General features: G+C 43.8%; 1 protein-coding gene across 5 annotated transcripts in view; it reads right to left on the reverse strand.

Annotated features, from left to right (window-relative positions):
* PPP1R12C (protein phosphatase 1 regulatory subunit 12C) overlaps positions 1-22175 on the reverse strand; it is a 114478-nt gene that overhangs the window by 80525 nt on the left and 11778 nt on the right. The gene's annotated exons all lie outside the window — the stretch shown is intronic.

Genomic DNA, 22175 nt, shown 5'->3' on the forward strand with positions numbered 1-22175 from the left:
CACACTTGTTAATTTAAAGTAACGGCGCCTTGGTGTAGATCTTGTGCACAATACTAAACAAGGCACTGTCCCCTTTAACAGTAAGTGGGTTATTTCGGTAACTGGCTGTGTTCTATTGTTAACAGTCACATCAGGCTTCCTGTCTTCAGCCAGAAGATCAGGGCTCGTGTCGAGAAAAAACTTGCCAAAAGTGGGTAGAAGTGACTGCTGAAAGGAGGTGTGTGGAAATTCTTATATAGTGACCCTATGAGTCCATATAATAAGCTGCAACAACAGCAATTACCTCAAATGGTTAATATTGGAAATGCAAGAAGGAGAATGCTTCAGAGGGCCGCAGGATGGACGGCCGTACACGTCAGACAGCCCATGGACACAAAAGTAGCTGCATGCATGTACCCATTACCCTGGAACATGGATACCATACTAGTACAGACCCATAGGCACTCCTTATGCGGTCATATGTTGTACTGTATCCATGAGGTACTGAGCACATTCATAATCCGGTATGAACTCCAAATACATAAAATATAGGAAACTGGAGAATATGGGCGCATAGAAGGCGAAGGACACCCGATGACAAATCTAAAAGGATAAAGACAGATTGTGCCGCAAAATACGCTGCAGATTTTTCCCACAATGTGAACTTACGATTTCATCAAATACATACAAAAAAACAATATAAAAAAAAAAAGACACCTCGGTGCTGCACATACCCCATAGACTTGAGGGGCCAGTTAAGGCACCACAGAAGGTAATTTAACCGGTTCCCAACCGCTGGCTGTGTTTTTACGGCCAGCGGTCAGGGTCCTTAAAACCCACGCCATAGACTTTTTACGGCGCGGGCAGCTGAATGTCGGGTCTCCGGCTGTCGGTGACTGCCGGGGACCCTGACGGGAATATAGAAGCAGCTTTCGCTGCTTCTGTCTTCTCTGATGACTTGTACACAGCGCTCAATGAACGCTGTGTATAGGAATAAAGGTAGCGGTCGCGCCGCTGTCTCTATTGGTCCCGGTGTTCATGTGACTGGTCACATGATCGCCGGGTGCCATTAGTGACAGACTGCTGCTGGGTCTAACTAGACCCAGCACAGACCTATTAGTGACAATCGTCACTATGAGAGGGCTGATTTCCCCTGCTGTGCAGCCCCAGTTACAGTGGAAAAACATGGTGTAAAAGAAAGAAAAAAAAATAAAGTCCCCCAAAGGTCTTTTTTGACCTTTGAGGGACAGACTATAGTAATAAAAAAATAAAACGTAAGTGCAAAAAAGTAAAAAAAGCTTATTTTTTTTTTACTATTATTATCAAACTTGAAGAATAAAAATTCTAAAATAGCAAAAAGGATGTGTATAAAAATGATAAAAAAATAAAAAAGAAACCTGCATTGTCTACGAAAAAAAAAAAAAATGCAAAAATCACGTTGCTAGCCCAACAAATAAGTTATAGCCGTTTAACGAACGCGTGCTAAAAATGGCTAAACGGTGTCTGGTCCTGAAGGCTCAAAATAGCCCGGTCCTGAACTGGTTAATAATTGTTTTGAGCCTTGACCTCAATACAAAAAAAAAAAGAAAAAAAGTTAGTTGCCGGTATCAGATTTCTAGGGGCGCTAGCGACCTGGGATGTGGGGGTGAGTTCTATAACACGATGTATGTGCAGCTACTACAGAGGAAGATGAATGTTTGTGAATGGTCACATATAGCAGCTCCAGAAACTCTCAAAAAGAGGTCAAGGCCCGTCAGTGAAACCTGTGCCCAGGTATAGCCAGCCTGAAACTTCCAAATTCCCAGCCAGACTAAAAAATAAATGTTGTGGCTTACACTATAAATAGGCTTCTTAGACAACCGTAGAAGACCAGCAATGGAAGAGTTAAGACACTTAGCGTGTAGCTTCAGCTCTTTCCATATGTGGGATGAGCGCCTCCAGTAAAGTGCTCTTCCTGCAATAAACGGGCTCAATATTCGAGAGTTAACCCTTTGAGCATTATTTTTAGCAGCATTTTGGACGGTGTATGAGAAGTCAGTACTCACAACCTGCAGAATGATCACAAACCAGTCAAACAACGCAGCGATCAGAACAAAGTACATAATATAGCAACTAAATAGAAGAAAATACAAGTGGCAACTAAAAGCTATGCCTACGTAAGGCTTCGTTCACATCTGCGTCAGGGCTCAGTTCATGGGTTTCGTCGGAGCTTAGTCTACTACGCTATTTCTTTCGTCAATATGACTAAATCCTTGCACAACGGAGACAAACGGAAACTATTTGCACCGGATTTTTCACCATTGAAATCAATGGTGATGCAAACTGAAACCTATGGGTTCCGTTGGTTTCAGTCAGGGTTCGGTTCATGGGTTCCCCTGACGGAAAGCTCCGACGGAACCCAAGAACGGAGCCCTGGCGCAGATGTGAACGAAGACTACGAGGAGAGGACAAATCCATCTGTTATGACTAGCCAATATCCCTACAGAAAACAGTAAATCTAAGGCCCTGTTCACAACACGCTTTTGGTCGCCGTTTAACGTATAGGGCGGGAAAATCTCCCGACGTATAAGTTAAACGAAAGCTGTGATGGATTCGTCACATTTAACTGATAAGTCATAAAAAGCCTTTGAAAAACTTTAGACGTATACATGTGACGGATACCATACAGTCCAAAGAAGAAGAAGAAAAAAAGACTGAGGCGAAGCAGCCTAGGTCCCGGTATATGGAATGGCGTCACATCATCCTAGATCGGATAAACCCCAGTTGATCGACTACAATATTTCCACCAGTGTTCGAATAACAGCCCATATCTCCAATAATATCCAAAACCTGGTACCTTTTCATCAAACAGAACAGCAAAGTTTGGACCCATCATGCATATAGGGTCTCTGGGGCCTCTGCATGTGGCATCTCCCATAAGCTACCATGTTAAACAGAAGCATACATTTGACGTTTTTTTTTACTGCACTGTGTGGGATGGAGTAGCGTACTTTACTGCACTACTCCATATATTTTTTTTTCTTTTGCTGTATACGGACCTATAGAGGCCAGACAGAGGCCACAAGGACACGACCTCCGTCTGACAATGAAGCCCCATGGACACATTTAGTGTCTAAGTCTGGGAGCTTTCCCGATGTACACACTAAACAAACAAAAACAAGTGACGTAAACCGGCCCGAAAGCTCATCTTATCTATTGTTCCCTGGTATCAGTTATTTTGAAATGAGGAGCGGCTGACTATCCTGTACTTCAGTGGGATAACTGACAGAAGCGTTGGAGTTATATACACAGTAGGAGTAATGGGGACTAATGTCTACAGCATCTGTGCCTCCCTGCCCAGAGAGAAGTAAAGCTTCGGCAGTACATAACGTAATCCTAAGGGTATGTTCACACGCACTAATTACGGACGTAATTCGGGCGTTTTTGCCCCGAATTACGTCTGAAAAATGCGCCTCGATAGCGTTGACAAACATCTGCCCATTGAAAGCAATGGGCTGACGTTGGTCTGTTCACACGAGGCGTATATTTACGTGCCGCTGTCAAATGACGGCACGTAAATAGACGCCCGCGTCAAAGAGGTGACCTGTCACTTCTTTGGGCGTAATTGGAGCCGTTATTCATTGACTCCAATGGACGTGGCGTTCAAGCGCCTGCACATGCCGTTACGGCTGAAATTACGGGAATGTTTCCTCCTGAAAACAGCCCCGTAATTTCAGCCGTTACGGACGCTGCCGTGTGAACATACCCTAAGGGTTACACGCAAAACTGCTGTAAAATACGAAGCGGCTTTCAAGAGAAATCAGCCTCTGATTTTCAGCAGTTTTTGAAACAAACATTTTTTTTGCAGCCGTTTTTGGAGCAGTTTTTCTATGGACAAGGAAAAATGGCTCCAAAAATGTCTCAAGAAGTGACATTTTTATGGAGCATATTTTTTTTTTATTTTTTTTTAACGTGCAGTTAAAGCCCCGCCTTAACAAAACGCTGTTTTTCCCATTGAAATCAATGTGCAGATGTTTGGAGGCGTTCAGCTTCTGTTTTTTCAGCTGGTTTTCGAGCAGTTTACGCTCTGAAAAACAGCTGAAAATAAGCAGTGTGAACATACCCTAAAACCTGACCAAGGACAGGCCCTGAAGGAGCTCCTGTCCTTGTAGAACATCTAGCAGCTCTTCTGTTATATGGAAGGACTGGATTTGTAGAAGGCTGTGTTTAGGAAGAACAGCTCTATTCTTCCCATCAAAATGACACCATAACGTCACACAATAACATACGTGTGCTCATGCTTCTCCTTGACCCGGTCCTGGCTGAATGTAAGATGAGCCCCTTTGATAGTCATGGCCTGCGTCTGCGGCCCAACATTTAGATCATTGCTGGTCAGCCACTGGTCTATGGAAATGTCTTCTGTACAGACAGAGCAAATCAATGAGACAAACTGACTTCAGCAGCCATGCAATAAAAACGGTCATAGGCACCAATCAAAAACCAAAAAAAATAAAAAATTAGGCGCCAGCAACAAAATTTATAGGCGCATCATGCACCACCACACGCCATATATCGGACCAGCACATCGCATTCAGCACATTTACCACCCCGGACAGAAATGATGGATTCCCCACAATTTGAGGATGTTCACCCAAGTTCTTTACTACGTAGCAAATACAGAAATCACAGAAATGACACAAAACAACGTTGGTTTATTAGGCTGTGTTCACGCAGTCGACTGCGCTATTGGTTTCGTCAAGAACAGCGGAACCCTGTCAACGGTGACAGACTGAAACTAATAGCTAGGTTTCAGTCACCGTTGATATCAATGGTGAGTGAAACGGAAGCTCAAGTTCCCGTTTGCCTTTCCGTTGAGGGGTTGACCCGACAGAAACCTCCGATGGAACCCCTCAACGGAAGGGCAACGGTGATGTGAACAGACCCTTAGCTGGACATTCTGACTTCGTGAAACAGAAAGCAAACAAATGATATTCAATTATTTTATGAATGGCCTCTTTTTTTGGGAATCACCTTGTAATTTGCCTTTCTAAAATCGCGACAAAATTCTAAAAATGGAAATTAGTCTGCAGTTAAAAGCACATATAGACCCCAAACCGAACCACGCGCGCAATATAATGCATAATACCGCCAAATTCTTCATACCATGTGAGGGGCTGAAATGCACTTGGTTATGTGCACGAGGGCCTTAGGCCATGTTCACACATCACGGACTTGCCTATGGAAAATTCAGTGTGGATTGTTCGGGAAATCTGCAGCTGACACTCCGATTTCTGCCACAGATTGGTCAGTAGATCTGCTCACAGGTTAGACCTCATGCACACGAACGTACTTTTGCGACCGCAATTCCCCCTAAAATCCACGGGAGAATTGCGGCCTCATTCATTTCAATGTCATAAGTGATAATACAACAGACTCTGCTTAAACCTACAGACATACACATAAATAATGGGGTGTGGAGAGGCTCAGAAATCTTAGGAAGCTGCATCAGCCAAAAAAACATGAAGTCATGGAAAAACAAGAGACTCTGCATGAAATACATCCCAGAGTAATGACCATCCCAGATCCAGCACCGCAGTTACACATAGGACTGTAGTATCCCGACGTGATATAATGGGGGTATTCCCAGCTCATAAAGTCATGGCATATCGATATGTTATTCCATCACTTTCTGATCAAAAGGGGGACAGACCTCTGGGGAACCCCAATCCTGAAAATTAAGGGGCTGCAGCACTGTTTTTAACTCTGCGCCCCTGTCAAAGTTTTCCCTCACAGTGGCGTTTCTGGCCACAGGCTGTTCGGGGACTGCAGTACGACCCCATTCACCCGCACCGTTTGCATCTCCATTGATTTCAATGGTGACTAATCCGGTGCAAATGGTTTCCGTTTGTCACCGTTGTGTAAGGGTTCCGTTGTTTTGACGGAATGAATAGCGCAGTCGACTACAGTATTAATTCCATCAAAACGACGGAACCCTTAAACAACGATGACAAACGGAAACCATTTGAACCGGATCAGTCACCATTGAAATCAATGGTGATGCAAACGGAAACCTATGGTTTCCGTTTGGATTACGTTCATGGGTTCCTCTGACGGAAAGCTCAGACAGAACCCATGAACAGAGTCCTGATGCAGATGTGAACGGAGCCTTCGTTCTATATAAATTCCGTTTTCATTTTGGGATGTAACAAAAAAACCATTAGGGATAAATTTACATGTAGATTTACAGCAGAATTTCAGTGAAATTCCATCGTGTTTTCGCAGGAGGAATGGTCATCCTTTCTGTGGAATTTATTAATTGTGTGTGGACGACATTTGTTTGCCGCTACCGTAATACGCAGTATTTACGCTACGTGTGAGCTTAGCTTAACACTAAAAGTAACATTTGTAAAATAAAAGAAAAACACCCCCGAGCTCCGGAAGCACATGGGAAATGGGATCCGTCAAACCGGTTTTCCCTTACATATTCATAAACAAAAAAATAACCACAAAGCTGCTGAGAATAAAAATCCATCAGCAACTCCACCAAAACAGAATTACTTCTCTAGTATCCTCCTAGTAAAACCGTGAGCAATATATAAAGAAATCTTCCAAAGGTTTTCTTGGAGATCAGCCATTTTCTTATAGGCCACAGATCATACTTTTCTCTGGCTGTAAGGCAACTCGCTGCAGCAGGAGCCCTCCCCCACTGCTCTCTCTGCTAGACCATGCACCCGAAGCCCCTCTGCCTTCTGGAATGGATTAAAAGGAGATAAAAACACAAGACTTTCCACTGGGGCAAAAACGCATAATTTCCTGCGGTTTGTACAGCAGAAAATAGTGCAGATTTTGCTGCGCTTTTCACAGTCCTGTGAGATGGTGAGATCTCCACTGAAAAACACAGCAATTCAGTCCACTTTCCGCAGCAGGACTTGACATGCTGCGGTCCGAAAAATATGCACCGAAGATCAATTCCTGCTCAGAATTTTTACGTGGCGTGTGGATGACCGTTGTTAAAGAGGCTCTGTCACCACATTATAAGTGCCCTATATTGTACATGATGTGATCAGCGCTGTAATGTAGATTAGAGCAGTGTTTTTTTAATTTAGAAAAACGATCAATTTTGACTGAGTTATGACCTATATTAGCTTTATGCTAATGAGTTTCTCAATGGACAACTGGGCGTGTTTTACTATATGACCAAGTGGGTGCTGTACAGAGGAGTGTATGACGCTGACCAATCAGCGTCATACACTTTTCTCCATTCATTTACACAGCACATAGCGATATAGCTATATCACTATGTGCAGTCACATAAACACACTATAACGTTACTGCAGTGTCCGGACAATGAATATATATTACCTCCAGCCAGGACATGATGTGTATTCATTCTCCTGACCACTTCGCTAAAACAATCCCGACACTACAGCACAGCAAGCGTAATCTCACGAGATTACGATGTAACCTGTCATTTCAAACAAGATTATGCTTGCTGTAGTGTCGGCATTGTTTTAGCGAAGTGTCAGGAGAATGAATACACATCACGTCCTGGCTTATAATGTGGTGACAGAGACTCTTTAAATCTCATCCACTACTGTATTTTGCTGCGTTAAAAATACGCATCAATCCCGCAACGCGTGGACGAGCTCTTACACTGGTGCATAAGCGCCACATAAATGGAATGTATCTATAGGGTCCCAATTACCCAAACATTTCTTTGGCATTAGCCAGGCAGGCATACATTGGGATATTTTATTTTTTAACAGCTACAGAGGCAAAAAAAGTATAACACTTTTTTATCATGGGAGCTTATTGTGAATGTACGCCACCTAGAGAGACCAGATACGCGCCTTGTAGCCGATCGGTCTTATAAATGAAGGGGACCTCCGCTTTTAACGAAGAATCTCTAAGGGTATTTGAAAACTACTGATACCATGAACCAGAATTTGAGCAGATCAATTTAATGGATATCAAACAGACTGTATGCTTCAAGACGATAAATTGTTGACAGTATCAACAGAAAGTAACCATGTAACCCAGATAAGAGATTACAGTCGCCCTCAACAGATGAACCTTTCTAATCAGTACAGAAGACACGAGGGAGGGACGGTCACTAGGAATACGCACGCTTTTCCTTGTGTTTGTAATGTAGATCACTGTAGACCGTCTATGCTCATTGTTTAGGATGGAACGTATCACATAAAAAAAAAAATCTTAATTCAAAGCAGATAGTGAAAATCTTATTTTCTAATCTGTTTTTATGCTTTCTTTGAAGTTTTTTTTAATTCTATTTTCTCTACATAATGGGGCAGCCATCTTGCCCGAGCTGGAGTTAAGAGCATTTAGATATATGCTTTACAGCAGCCGCATGGACCATAGGAACCGGTTGACATCTATGGGAGAGTGTTGTGGGCGTGCTCTGTGACCTGCGCAGAGTTCATTGTGCGGGGAGGGGGAGCCATGTCCATCACCTATTGACGTTTCATCCCACGTTTACGATGAAACCTTAGATAACCATCGGCCGACAACTATTACAACCCCTCCCACATACACGCTGGGCCGAGGCACGCACGTTTTTTCAATGGGGAGAGAGGAATAGGGGCCCTTTTACACGGGCAGATGTTCTACTTAGTCAACGAGCACCGATCAACAATATAGAACGTAGATCGGCGCATGTTTGCTCCAATCAAACGCAATGCTCGGAATGTATGGTGACGGACGATAGTCAATACGATTGATCGCCCTCAGACATTTCCATCACGTGGGCAGCAAGTCCTTTGTTTAACACAGGGAGATGTGCTGCCAACACGCAACAATTTTTCTAGCCACATAAGACTCGACCAGCTGATTGCTGCCCTATTTACCCAAGACAATGATCAGGAACAGGTGTTCATATGAACGCTTTGTTTCCCCGATCAATGGCCTATATGAAAGGGCTTTAAAGCGTACCACCGTCTTGCAATCTTACTAAAGAGATCCAAAAAAAATTGAATTATCCATTAATTCATTGCATAACCATTTCTAGGACAGAACTAGGTATCAACTAAATGGTGTGTGTGCCGTGAGGAAACACGAACCGTGAAGTCCCAGAAAGAGCGCCCCACTGTGCATGTGTTGTGTCTGGCATTGAAGTTCAGTCCCATTCACACGTGTTACAATTGCAGTACAGTTACCAGAATGTTTTCTCTTAGCTCCTATGTGATCAAATGATCAGGGCAGATTGAAGTGAGCAGAGATATTAAGTGGCAGCAAGCAGAGATTTCAGGGTATGTTCAGGCTGGGTTCACACGACCTATTTTCAGACGTAAACGAGGCGTATTATGCCTCGTTTTACGTCTGAAAATAGGGCTACAATACGTCGGCAAACATCTGCCCATTCATTTGAATGGGTTTGCCGACGTACTGTGCAGACAACCTGTCATTTACGCGTCGTCGTTTGACAGCTGTCAAACGACGACGCGTAAAAATACAGCCTCGTCAAAAGAAGTGCAGGACACTTCTTTCAGACGTAATTTGAGCCGTTCTTCATTGAACTCAATGAAGCACAGCTCAAAATTTACGGCTGTCAGAGAAGCCTCGCAAAATGCGAGGAGGAGCATTTACGTCTGAAACGAGGCAGCTGTTTTCTCCTGAAAACAGTCTGTCTTTTCAGACGTAAAAGCCTGCTACCGTGTGCACATTCCCTTACTAAAAAAAAAGTCTGAAAATACAGAGCTGTTTTCAAGCGTGTTTTTTGGAGCGTTTTTTCTATAGAGTCAATGAAAAACTGCTCCAAAAACGTCTCAAGAAGTCACATGCACTTTTTTCGCGGCAGTTTTTTTACGCGGCCATTTTTCAAAACGGCTGCATAAAAAAAAACGGCCCGACGGGACAGAACTCCGCTTTTCACGGTCAGATGTTTGCAGGCGCTCTGCTTCCAATTTTTTCAGGCGTTTTTCAAGGCGTAAATGCCCAAAATACGCATGAAAACGCTACATGTGCACATACCCTTAGGCTTCACTCACATCTGCGTCGGGTTTCGTTTATGGGTTCCGGACGTTTCCGTCAGGGGAACCCATGAATGGAAACCATAGCTTTCTGTTTGCATTACCATTGATTTGAATGGTAACGCATCCGTTGCGAATGGTTTCCGTTTGACCCCGTTCCTTAAGGCTTCCGTTGTTTTGACGGAAATCATTAGCGCAGTAGACTACGCTATTGATCCCGTCAAAACAACCATTTGCAATGGATGCATTACCATTGAAATCAATGGTAATGCAAATGGAAAGCCATGGTTTCGGATCATGGGTTCCCCTGATGGAGACGTCTGACGGAACTCCAACGCAAATGTGAACGAAGCCTTAAATGTGAGAAATTCATACAGAAAGTATATTAGAAAATTGCATTACGTAATAACTTATTTGCCGAAACCAAAGACCCCCGCTGTGATGATGTAGGATGAAATGCTCTTAAATAGAATGAAATCGCCTTCAGTTCTAGTAAAGATATTGCACAATGTAGTTACTGTTCTACAATAACGTTCTGCAGCCGCTACAAGTTACAGCATCATATTCCCAAGAAACTGGTGTAAACCCCACAACATCTGTAACAGGGACTGAAGAGGAAGTGATAAAGTAAAGCAAATGCTACAGAAAACACATTGAGGACAAGTATTGGGGGCTTCATTAGATAGAGAGACTTCCGATGGTAAGACGTTTGACTGCTGAGAGGATTATTTCCCAAAGGATCCACGCTGACCCTGTTATTATTCTTTATAGGACGGGGAAGCCTGAGAAGCCGGCGAGTAAAACATAGATACAGCAGGCCGCTCTCCGAACAAATCTGACGCTGAACTAGTATACGTGTCAATCTGATCCAAGTCGAACACCTTTTTTTTTTTTTCCTAAGGAAAGAAATCAAAGTCTACAAGATTGGTATATTAAGCCAGACAAAGATTTCTAAGCAAAATGGGGGGGGGGGGGGGGGCACAAAAAAAAACAAACAGTGGAAAACGTACTAGGGCTGGACATGTTAACTAGGAAATCTACACTCCATGCATTCTGTGGCTACGTTTTCACCCGACATCGAATAAACCGCTCACTGACGCCATCAAGCTCCATCCCTCCTTGCAGAATCGGTTACATGCCGCTCCTACCAGGCAGACAGAGCACCCAGCGGGTGTGGAGGTCATAAGTATCTGTGTTGGGAATAACCCTTTAAACGTGACATCCCCATATGCAATTTTATTATCCAGCATATAGTGCAAAAGATAAATTACTTAAGCGGGGGCTGAGCAGCAAAAAAATATAAAAATTAGACAATTTTTGGCCGACCAATGGCGTCTATTCGTGACAGGAAAAAGTGTGACAGGCGACGGCCAAAGGCATCTGTAGAAAAGTTGATCTGCAGTGTTGGCTTTTTTTTTGGGTGCAGTCCTGTAAAGTCGTTCATGCCAAACGACAGACCTGCATCCCATCAATAAACGCCAAGACCAGGCGTATAACCAGTTTAAGATTACCAGCTTATTGTATTTATATAAAACCCATACATATATCTCGTGTTCACAGCGTAATACATGAAAATAAATAAGCATTTTTCAGAACCCATTATATAGATGAAGCGGGTAACAAAATCACGATTGTCCCAAGCTTCAGTTTGTCTAAAAAAGTAAAACATTGAATTAAAACGCAAGGCTCTCGACACTAGCGCCATGGCTTCGATTTAGGACAGATCCTGACACTTTGCTCACTTTAACAGGGTTCATCAGTTTTAAGTATTTTTGACAGCAAGAATTGCACTGAAGACTTAACTATTCTTTCCATCACAAATACCCAAAAAGTTTGACGGAGACCCAAACAGAACACAGAAAAAGGTGTGTACAGAGCCCAATAATATACGAGGGGACACTTTCTCATACAAGATTAGCATACATGTCTGTTCTGTACAGTCCTGGCCAAAAAAGTTTTGCGACGGACACAAATTTTCGTTTTTCACAAAGTTTGCTGCTTCAGTTTTTATAGTGACAATTTGCATTAACTCTAGATTGTGAAGAAGAGTGATCAGATGAATTGCAAAGTCACTCCTTTTCATGAAAATTAACTTAATCACAAAAAATGAACCCCATTTCTCCTGCATTTCAGCCCCACCACAGGATGACCTGCTAGCATTATTTCAGTGATCTTCTCGTTAGCTCAGGAGAAAGTGTTAACGAGGACAAGGCGGCTGATATCACTCTTGTCATGCTGATTGAATTGTAAGAGCAGACTGGTTGCTTTAAAAGGGGGATGGTGCTTGAAATCATTGTCTTTTTCTGTTAACCATGGTTACCTCCAAGGAAACATGTGCAGTCATCATTGCTTTGCATTAAAAGGGCTTAACAGGCAAGGACATTGTTGCTTGTAAGATTGACCCTAAATCAACCATTTATCGGATGATCAAGAACTTCAAGGAGAGAGGTTCAATTGCTGTGAAAAGAGGCTTCAGAGCACCCAAGAAAGTCCAGCAAGTGCCAGGACCGTCTCCTAAAGAGGCTTCAGCTATGGAATCAGTTCAATACCAGTGCAGAGATTGATCAAGAATAGCAGCAGGCTGGTGTCAGTGCTTCTGCATGCACAGTGAGGCGAAGGCTTTTTAGGTTGGCCTGGTTTCAAGAAGGGCAGCAAAGAAGCTACTTCTCTCAAAGAGAAACCATCAAGGACATAATGACATTCTGCAGGAAGTACAGGGACTGGACTGCAGAGGACTGGAGTAAAGTTATTTTTACTGATAAAGCCCCTTTCTGATGGTTTAGGACATCTGGAAGAATGATCGTCCAGAGTAAAAGGTGAGCGCTACCATGAGTCCTGTGTCATGCCAATTGTAAAGCATCCTGAGACCATTCATGTCTGGGGTTGCTTTTCAGCCAAGGGAGTGGGCTCACTCACAATTTTACGTAAGAACACGTCCATGAATAAAGAGTGGTGCCTAAATATCCTCCAAGAGCAACTTCTCCCAAAGATCCAGGAGCAATATGGTGATAAACAATGCCATTTCCAGCATGATGGAGCCCCATGTCATAAGGCAAAAGTGATAATTGAGTGGCTCAGTGAACAAAACATTGACATTTTGGGTTCATGGCTAGGAAACTCCCCAGATCCCAATCTCATTGAGAACCTGTTGTCAATCCTCCAAAAGCGGATGAACTAAATAAATAAAAAAAATAAAAAAAAGACAGTGCTTGGAGTTTATCACCATTTCTAATTAGACAAGAATGGGATGCCATCAGTCAGGATTTGGCCCAGAAGAGGATGTCCAGCATGCCAGGGCAAACTACAGAAGTCTTGAAAAAGAAGGGTCAACACTGTAAATATTGAGTCTTTGCATAAACTTTATGTATTTGTCAATAAAAGTTGAAAAACTTATGAAACACTTATAATTGTACTTCAATATACCATAGAAACATCTGACTAAAAGAAAAAAAAAACACTTTGTAAAAACCCAAATTTGTGTTAGTCCCAAAACTTTTGTCCTGGAATGTACTCCACAAACCGAAGCTATCCATGGAAGTTGCATTACCACTTCTTTATTTAGCCAGGAAATAAGCGGCTTTGAATCTAGAGTCTGGCAGCCACTTATCTCACTTCTCCCTACTGAAACCTCATACCCATTCAGCGGAGATGAACGAGCCGGTCTACAGGGGAATCTGGGCCGCTTCACACAAATATAACATGTTGAACACCCTAAGCGAGGCATTATTGGCTCTACTGTAGATGGATCCCGGCACGGAGATTCTAGTTCTTATAGTTTTATCAGTGGTGTGACCCCTCCCTGGTATGCTCATATATAATAGTGGAAACCAGCAGCGCTTCCTTCCCAGCACTGCAATGTGTTGATCTTTATTATCAGCCTGTAATCGGTATGAGCCGGCAGACAGAAGACCACACTGCACATTCCTGATGCATTTCTAAACTAAATCCCTAATCAGTTAGTAGGATCTAAAACAGAGTCATATAGTCAGGCTAAGAACAGATACAGGAGTGGGGGGTGAAGGCAACGCACCAAACACCAACTATACAAGGGGCAGTTCACACAGTTTTTGGGCATCGATTTTGACGTGGAAACTGTGCCAAATTTTTTTTTAAAAAATTGCCCTCCCATTGGTTTCAATGGGAGGCAGAGGCGGTAATTTTCCCTCTGAGGCTTTTGGCCACTCGTGTGAAAAAAAAGCGGCATGTTCTTTCTCCGCCTCAGACCTCCCATTGAAATCAACGGGAGGCAGAAAAAAAAATGCGGAGCTCGTTATTCGCTGCATATATTGCCCGAGGTCCTTGCATTAGATTCAATGGCCGCTGTTAACATACGCAGCGAAAAACGCATAAAAATAAAAAAAATGCAAGCAGTTCAAAATCTGTCTGAAAATTCCTAAAAGAATTCTGAAGCTAATTTTTCCTGCCCGCAAAAACAAAACCTAGTGTAAACTAGGCCTAAGGCTACATAGCAACAGGGCCAAAGACCACTGTGATGCGCTGCCTGCACTGCAGTAATGAAAGGGATTGTAACCATGCTGCAACTCGCATTCTGCTGCCGCTGCTAGAAGTCCTCCAAGTTTGGATTTCTTCCGACTGTCGTGGCGCGTTAAACAGCGAGTTGCAATGCAGCCACATTCACTTTCATTACTGAGATGCAGCCAGCGCGATACGGTGATCACACAGCGACCTTTGGCCATGCCACCGGTGACGTGGCCAAAGTTGCCACGTAGCCCTAGTCTAGAATTTTTTTTATTTTTTTTTGTTAAAAAATTATTATTTGAGTGATTATGTAAAGGATCTGCCAGGCACAGCTTCTGTATCCACGCCCATAGATAATCAGTCTGCACCTGAGTCTACGTCTCGGAGACTGACTCCATCTTCCACCACTCAGGATGGCAGGCTTAGGAGTGGGAGAGCCTATCGTAGCCTGGCCAGACGGAGCTAGCTCCCGCCCTCTGTCTATTTATACCTGCCTTTCCTGTTCCTCCTTTGCTTGTGAATCTTCTCGTATGGTTTCCTGGCCCAGCTACAGCTTCTATCTATTTGTTCCTGCTCCATACTGACCCTGGCTTTCTGACTACTCTCCTGCTCTGCATTTGGTACCTCGGACACTCCTGGTTTGACTCGGCTCGTTCACCACTCTTGTTGCTCACGGTGTTGCCGTGGGCAACTTCCCCTTTTCCCTTTTCTTTGTGTACCCTTGTCTGTTTGTCTCGTGCACTTACTGAGCGTAGGGACCGCCGCCCAGTTGTACCCCGTCGCCTAGGGCGGGTCGTTGCAAGTAGGCAGGGACAGAGTGGCGGGTAGATTAGGGCTCACTTGTCCGTTTCCCTACCCCTATCATTACAGATTACAGTTTAAATTTTTTCACAAGTCAGGAAATTAGATTCTAATTTATAACATTTCCATGTGCTGGGCACTAGAGGGAGCACTTCCCAAAATTGCAGCATGGTCAATGTGGTAAAGCAACTTCATTGAATTATGCTGCAAATGTGGGGTAGACACACTCGCTCTAGTGTCCTCACACAATCCCCCCTCCCTTATTCTGGCTAGTGCCAGGAGAAGGAGGGGGTTGAATCTTCAAACCTCCTACACTGTGTCCCGCCATTTTCTGAGCGACTGAACAGTGTAGGAGGATTAGATACAGTGCTAAGCAGACAGTATCACACAAACATAACTTACCTGCTCCTGCCGTCGCTGCTGCCTCTGCTCCTATTCCTTCCGCCTTCACATATGGCCGGAAGTCGTCATCTGACTGTCTGGCAGCGGCTTCCAGTTCACATGAAAATGGCGCCGGATTTCGCTCTGCTAACGAGCTTCGTTTTGGTCTGTGTGGGAGCGGCGCATGCCCACACAGACGGTGTACACTATAGTGAATGGAACGGCTCCCGTTCGCATTCTCTATGGGGTTGTATGTGCCGTTTTCCATCTCTGTATGTGTCGTTAATCGACACATACAGAGATGAAAAAAAAATGGCAGCCCCCATAGAGAAGTAAAAATAAAAAGTAGACAGTAGAACACACAAATACATTTTATTTTTTGATCATACTAAAAGCAATATGATAAAATAAAAAGAAAAAAAAAATCACGACACCTTCCCTTTAAGTCTATAATGGAAGCTATGATGCAGTATATGCACACCGGATACCAGCGGTGGCCAAGAGACTCCATTGACTTACAAATAGGGTCCATCGGGTTACGCCGAGGTGTATGTACTTTAGACAAGAAAAATAGTGCTATATGCAACGCTATTTTTCCTCGGCAGATATGACTGAATTTGCGATGTAGGCTCCTAACGCCAGGCATGAACACAGTATATATCGATACACAAGATACACAGTGGTGCTGCAGAGAAAGTGAAAACTTAGGGTCAGTTCACACACTCCAGATTTGATGCAGATCAAATCTACATTTAGAAAAAACCGCAAGCGCGTATTTGTTATGGTGCGGATTTTAACATCGAATTGATCTCTATGATGAAAATCCGCAATTAATACGCATTGAATCCGGCAGTGAATGTCCATGCTGTGAAACTCATGACATGTCCTATATTTGCCCGTGTTTCTCGCTGCACGCACCCATTGAAGTCAATGGGTGCGTGCAAATCGCGCTCGGCACACGGAAGCACTTCCGGGTGCCGCGCGTGATTCGTGCAACAATAGTAAAAACAATGAATGAAAACCGAAAAGCACCACGTGCTTTCTGTTTGTAAACATAAAACCAGAGAGTGTCATCATGATGTCGGCTGCGCGAAAATCATGCAGCCGCGCACCATATGCTGATGACACACGGACCTTTTGCGCGCGCAAACCGGACACATCCGTGTGAATAAGGCCTTACTGATAGATTACAGCTGATCTTTGGGAGTTCCAGCAGGGAACACTTTGTGATCAGTTTATTGTCAAGGAACGGCCCGTCCTGGGGCTCGTTTGCTCCGGTCACAAGGAGTTATCAGTAACGTATAGGGATGAGCACTTGTTACTCCGATCACTCGTCCCCATACATTTTATCATGTTGGCAGCGCGTCTCTGTTTACACAGGGAGATTTGCCGCCAACAAGGATAACATTTTACACTTTTAAAATGTTTGCTCGTTCATCTGCCGATCGCTGCTCTGTTTACACGGGACAATTATCGGCAATGAGTGTTCTATGAACTAGCGTTTGCCCAATAATTGGCCAATCTAAAAGGGTCTTAAGAAGTAGGGATTGTCCAAAACAGAGAACCCCTTTAACGCTTATAGGAGACCTGCTAAACCGCAGCCAAAAGAAAAAGGACCTGCAGAGAAAGGACCTGCAGAGAAAGGACCTGCAGAGAAAGGACCTGCAGAGAAAGGACCTGCAGAGAAAGGACCTGCAGAGAAAGGACCTGCAGAGAAAGGACCTGCAGAGAAAGGACCTGCAGAGAAAGGACCTGCAGAGAAAGGACCTGCAGAGAAAGGACCTGCAGAGAAAGGACCTGCAGAGAAAGGACCTGCAGAGAAAGGACCTGCAGAGAAAGGACCTGCAGAGAAAGGACCTGCAGAGAAAGGACCTGCAGAGAAAGGACCTGCAGAGAAAGGACCTGCCTGCACAAGGCAAAGCAACATGCAAAGTAAACACTGTCCTCCTTTTCTATGATTTGTATACAGAGCAAAGTAAGAATAGTCAGGCCTGTAGCGTAAGGAGGTGCGCATTTGACACATTCCTATAATGCATATAATTACCAGCGCAACTATTCACCACTGGTCTTGAAAAACTCAAACAATGTGTGTTTACATGTATCCTCGAAACTGCGATGAAATTGAAATGGTCCATAGACGAGGCACCAAAAACTAGAAGAGTAGTTTCATTGTCAGACCATTAAGCGATTACATTTACACCTAGCGATTTGCAGATCTTACGGATTGATCGGTTACAGATTGACTATGTTACGGTTACCGCTAAAAAAACGGAAACCTTGCGGAACAGAAACCATTTGCAACAGAAGCATTATGATTGAAATCAATGGTAATGCAAATGGAAGCTAAGGCTTCAGTTTGGCTTTACGTTCATCTGTTCCTCTGATGGAATGGATAAATGGAAACACCAAACAGAACCCGACGCTGATGTGAACGAGGCCGAAGACACAGTATAGTTTTTATAGCCTTTAGAGTCTATAGTAAAATATGAAAAAAGGTGTCGCGTTTTTTAAAAAGGTAATTAAACGCACAAACTTCTGACAAGTCCTTGTCACGTCAGAAGTTTTGATTGGGGGGATCCGAGCACGTAGACCACCACCAATGGCTAAAACAAAGCGGAAGAAGCGCTTGTGTGAGAGCTCAGCCGCTTAGTTTCTGTTCGGCTTTTTTACGGAAAGCCGATGTAGCGGTGTACAGGCTCATAGACTTTCTATTGAGTCTGCATACTGCTACATCGATTTCCGGAAAAAGTATAACAGAAACTAAGCGGCTGAGCGCTCACACAAGTGCTTCTGCCGCTTCGTTTTAGCGATTGGTCGGGGTCTCAGTGCTCGGATCCCCGCCAATCAAGACATCTGACATGTCACTTGTAACAAATAAAACTAAAGGAACTAAAATATTAAAAAAAAAAAAAAAAGTCTTCACACGGGCGGTTACACTGCGTAAAGTTACACTGCGTATCCACCTCGGTGGCCGCAGGGAATTCCAGGAGAAAAACCGGACCAAACTGTCTGCTGCGGAAAACTGCCGCATTTAGGAGACAGCTGCAGTCTGATTGGCTGCAGTGGTGGTCACATGGGATGAAACGTCATCCCAGGAGGCCGGCCTGGAGGAAGAAACGTAGATCAAATTTGTGGCACTCTGCAAAGTCTGGGTGATATAGGTTCCCACCCAGTCAGTATAACAAGATAAACTCAAGCACTCCTCTGGTCAGTATGCGAAGAAAAAATTAGTGTCGGATCAGGCAATAAAATAGAGAAAATATGTTAACGTTTCGGCCACAATCCGGCCTTTGTCAAAACTCTATAAATAGATACAGAAAATGATAAATATATTAAAGCGAGTTGATAAAAAAAAGTCACAATCCTAGAAAACATATAAAGTGAATCACATATGTATAGTTAGAACAATAATTCAGGATAAACAAGCAGGTCAATGTGGAAACCCCTGGATTCCGTTCAGGGCCCCGTTCTGACGGAAAGCTCAGACGGAAAGTCAGAACGAGACCCCAACGCAGATGTGAACAGAGCCAAACAAGCAGCATTTACACAAATCCAATGCTGCGAAATAAAATTCTGCACCGCAGGTCAATTTCTTAGCTGTTCTCCACAGCGTGTGGATGAGATTTGGTCTATCTCATACACCTTACTGCTACTGTATTATGCTGCGGATTTTCCACAACGAATTCCGTTGCAGGAAAATCCGCAGTATTTACGCAACATGTGAACTGACCCTTAAAATACTACACTTTTGGAAGGTACCGATTCTCCTTGCAGAGATTTAGTGCAATGCTTCCTGGGAAAAAGTATGTAAAATAGTGTTTTTTGTAGGAGAGAAGAGCTATGTGAAGGAGGCCTAAAAGCAAAAACTGGTTTTGTGAGTGAAGATATTTTATTAATTATCGGCCATAAATAATTTTGTTTGGAGATACTTGTTTGCACAGTATGTGTTTGTGTTTTATTTTATGGCATAAAAGGTCCTCTGTGGGAGCAAGTCCTGCCAGCAGTGAAGTCACACACGGCATCACCATGCAAGGAGGAATAATTTATCACATGAATGGCGCCCTGTCAATGTTTATTTAATGATATAAACTATCAAATCAAGACGTGAAACGGTCAAGGATCAATCGTAGACACAATAGGAGAGATTTACTAAGGCTTTGTTCACAACTGCACTAGGGTTCCGTTCCGACTGAGCTTTCCGTCGGAACGGAGCCCTGACAAACACAAACGGAGACGAAAGGTTTCTGTTTTCATCACCATTGATGTCAATGGCGACGGATCCGGTGCCAATGGTTTCTCCGTTTGTCTCCGTTGTGCAAGGTTTCCGTCGTTTTGACGGAATCAATAGCATAGTCGACGTAGTCGTACTATTTCCACAATAGGTGGTGAGGGAGGCGTAAAAAGGCCCAAACAATTTAAATTTGCGACTTTTGGGCCCTTTTATGACTTTTCTACGCCAGAAAAATGGCGTAGACAGGTTGATAAATTCCCTACATAGTCATTTATGAACAGTCCAAAAGATGCACTTTAGTAGAGGAGAATAAGAATATGCAAATAGATAAGGGTCTATTCAGACAGCGTTTGCAGTGTGCGTCAGAGGAGTATCTCCTGCCACTTTATACACCCGTCAATATCTGCTGTGCGAACCTCGTCGCAACATCTAAGAGACAGTACACATCAAATATACACAGCCAACGTTAGTCTAATGCGTATGGCCACCTTTAAAAAAAATAAATAGCAACACTATGAGAATCTTATGTTCTGTGATCATGAACCAATAGGCACTCCACATGCCAACTCTACGAGGCCCCACATTTTCCCGTAGTAGCAATGTATGAAATTTGAGGCATACAGATGTATAGTATGGGCACACAACAGGCTATAGGCACCATATTACAGATCTTTACAACAAAGCCATGTGTATGGGACCTTGGACTTAGGCCTTGTGCACACTGTCGTTTTATAGATCAGTCTGATCTGGCCACTGTAGGGTTAAATACTGTGCTGACAGACTTGAAGTTAATCTAAGGTGATTATGTAGGATCAGTGAAGATTGCCCTCTTTAAAGGAAGTTTTCTCCAGTTTTGCCCAGTACATCAAGCTAAACTCTGGGGCCTGTTAGCATTCACTGCAGTGAGCTTATCAATAGGATCCACATACCACCCATAAACATAAATGTGGCGGCTCATGGCAACCAGAGCCCAGGTTTCAATTTCCTAGTACAAATCTGAACTCTAATTGGTTGTTACTTACGACAAGGTCGCTTTCTACACGACGACGGTTCACTGTGCAATGTTAACTCCCTTCCCGACATTTGAGGGGGGGGGAGGGTATGGAGCGAGATCACAGGCTGAGCCCATTCCATACTCTGCCAGGGACGACTGTATGTTACAGCTGACACTTAAATGTAACGGCTGGGATCGGAGATAACTCCAATACCGACCATTTAACAACTTAGATGGAGCTCTCAATATTGACTGCTGTATCGAAGCTGTTAGAAAGAGCGCGGGGGGGGGGGGCATCTGTTACCCCATAGGATTTATTGCAGACACATATACACATATACCATAGAGGAGGAGGGACCAAATGACTTCTATGGGAGAATTTTCTAGGCATGCTGTGTGACCTGTGCAGTGTACAGGGAGGGGGGAGGAGCAGAGCAGTGTCCATCACCTAATGTCAAGTGTGTGTGTGTGTGTGTACACACACACACACACACACACACACACAGAGAACAATGAGATGACTGCTGAGAAGTGATCTCTACAGAACAGGAAGGGTCAGTCTATTGTGGGGCTCTGTGGTCAGTATAAAAAAAAATAAAAAATACTACAAGATTTTAGATTTTTTTTTTTAATATATAGGTAACATGCAAAATAAGTATCCGTAGCGCTCCATTAGCCCAACGGAGGCTAAAGAGGGTGTCCTTTTGGCATCCATCGGGCCTGCAGTGGGAAAAACTACTGAAAAACGTAGATACAAGTCATATAATAGTCACAGATAGTATCATTCCTCATGTACACAGTGGTTTATTCTGAAAAGCCATCTAAAAACGACAGGTATGTGTGAACATAAAAACTTGATTAACCCCTTAGTTTCCACCAATACGCCTTTTCACGGCAGTCACTAAGGGGCCTTAAGCTAGGCCGTCGCCTTTGCACGGCGGCCCAGTCTAAGTCCTGCACGGGTGTCACGTGCAGGCTGGAGCGAGTGCTCGGCTGTCTAATGACAGCCGGGCTCCTGTTCCAACGGTCGCAATCGAAGTTTACTTAGATCGTGGCCATTTAACCTGTTAAATGCTGTGGTCAATAGCGACCTCGGCGTTTAACTTGTTTACAGAGGGGGGGGAGCTCCCTCTGTCACCCATCGGCAGCCCGCAAATGCAATCGCGGGCCTCCGATGGGCTGCCATGGCAGCCGGGGACCTGATAAAAGCCCCTGGATCTGTCCTGGGAATATGTCTATTAGGACGTACCAGAGGAACGTCCTAAGAGATTGCCTGTCGGTTTTACACGGACAAGCAATAATGCTTTGGTATACTAAGTATACCAAAGCATTATAGCAGCGATCT

This window comes from Rhinoderma darwinii, chromosome 10 (genome assembly GCF_050947455.1).
Source record: "Rhinoderma darwinii isolate aRhiDar2 chromosome 10, aRhiDar2.hap1, whole genome shotgun sequence".
Taxonomy (NCBI): Eukaryota; Metazoa; Chordata; class Amphibia; order Anura; family Rhinodermatidae; genus Rhinoderma; species Rhinoderma darwinii.